This window comes from Pteropus vampyrus, unplaced genomic scaffold, assembly GCF_000151845.1.
Source record: "Pteropus vampyrus isolate Shadow unplaced genomic scaffold, Pvam_2.0 Scaffold20250, whole genome shotgun sequence".
Lineage (NCBI taxonomy): Eukaryota > Metazoa > Chordata > Mammalia > Chiroptera > Pteropodidae > Pteropus > Pteropus vampyrus.
Genome location: NW_011909031.1, coordinates 1 through 1,954, shown reverse-complemented (window position 1 = coordinate 1,954; position 1,954 = coordinate 1). Strand labels below are relative to the sequence as shown.

The window sequence follows — 1,954 nt, the reverse complement described above, 5'->3', positions numbered from 1 at the left end:
TTATACCTTATAAAAAATGATGTGCTCATGTTTCTGGTGAATAGGGGGTTTTTAATGAACAGAAACACCCTCCTCATACTCCATCGGATTACTGGCAGGTTAGAGGAACCTATCAGCCTGCTGGGAACTGTGTCCTACGAAGAATCTGGTACTTCAGAGGGCTCTGGCTTGGTGTGATGCAGATGCCTACTGCCAGGGTAAGCACTTGCCCCAAGAAATTTAGGCTCTCAAAAACTCTGACTCAAATTTCAGAGACATTTTCTAGAATTAAAACATAAAGGAACCAGTGTCCAGAGGCAAGTGACATATGCCTTAAACTTGCTGTCATCCTTTATTCATAAACTTCACTTAAAAGACCTAAATTCTCATTCTTTTAAAAAATAGATTCCTGCCCTCAGCCCCGATGACCAATGACAAAGACTTCTATTTTGAATTGATGAGAGACACTCCTCCAACTTCTTGATCATGGTTGGAATGAGGTTCATGGAGTCATCCACACACGGTCACACAATTTCCCAGCTGCTGCTTCAACCGAAGCTCTTCACTCTTGGCATCAAAGCTTTGGCTTTGTCGTTGCAACGCATGATGCTCTGGGCCAGGCGGTTCTGGGACTTCACCTGGCTGGTCACGAGGGCCTGAGCTTGAGTCAGTGGCTCAGTGCACTGGTACACCCGCTGCATGGAAGCCTGGCTGCCCGCACGACAGCTGGGGCTGCACCGGAACATCGGTCATCTTTCCAGACTCTACTGTAGAGTCCACCACATCCGGAACTGCAGTAACTCTGCCTAGGCGACATGGCGCTGCACCCGGCCGCGCTAGTGCCCACTTCAAGGTCCATGTTTAAAGAAATCAATGGCTCCTGCCACTCCTTTCATACTACACCTCAGGATTAGTTAGTTTACACCCCAGATAAATTGAGAACTTGGTTTATTTTGGGCAATGTGCTAGGAACTAGGGATTCAGCAATGGGTAAGGTGGCCACCAACTTTCCTATGCGATAGCAGCTTCCAGCATAGTAAGGGGAATTTTCAAATAAGAAAAAAGTTTCTTCACTTTTCTTGTAATTTCAATAATGTTCATTTAAAAAAAAATATTTTGTTTCATTCTTTTACCTTTCATTAAGATCTCATTCAGTAGTAGGAACCTCTGTGGGCATTCCAGTCTCATTGTTTTATTTGTGTTTCTAGGTATGCATGCTTCACTCTTTAAATCTCAATTCTATGTAATTTATGTAATTCTCATGGCTTCACAATCAGCTCTGTGGTTTACTTCTGAGTAAAGAATTTCCCCTGTCTTGTCTGCTTCATTCAACATCACATATTTGTTTGGAACATTCTGATTTGTGTTTGTTTGATGGTGTGTGCTATAAAATGCTGGGAGAAATAATTGGACAATGCAACCTACTAAAAGTATAAGGGCTTAATTATGTTCACAGTGTTCTCTCAGTTATCAGAAGCCCACTGAGTTGAATTCCAGACAGGCGTCAGAAAGTTCTTGTTTCTTAAAAAGTGTCTTGGGAATGAATTTTTAAATCATTGTCTCAGTGCATCTTCTTACAGATCTCTTTCCATTCAAAAATCATCACACACTGCCTTTCCAAGTTTCTTCTGAGAAAGGAATCTCTGACGGATATATTAAAAAAAAAAAAAGCATATAAACTGTCAAATGGAGTAGCAGAGAGGTTCTAAAACATTGGAAACTGTTTTAATTCTAGATCAGATCAGGAGTCCCGTACCTTTCAGAGGTGGTCTATGAAATTATTTTACTAATTTATTTCTTTGTGAAATCAAGTGGAGAGAGGGTAAAGGTTATAGTAATTGCCCTTAAATCACCATCCTGAAAATTCAAGAGGGTGTTATGATCTGAGTAAGTCCACTTGCAAAGACATCTGGGAAGAAGTGCCACCTAACTTGCCTTCAACGGGATATATTTTTCTAAATAAATAAATAAATAA

The 1,954-nt window shown here is 40.8% G+C and overlaps 1 pseudogene; it reads right to left on the bottom strand.

The window, feature by feature from the left end:
* Window positions 1-365: 365 nt before the first annotated feature.
* On the bottom strand, window positions 366-725 carry LOC105310990 (annotated as a pseudogene).
* Between the last annotated feature and the right edge of the window lie 1,229 nt (window positions 726-1,954).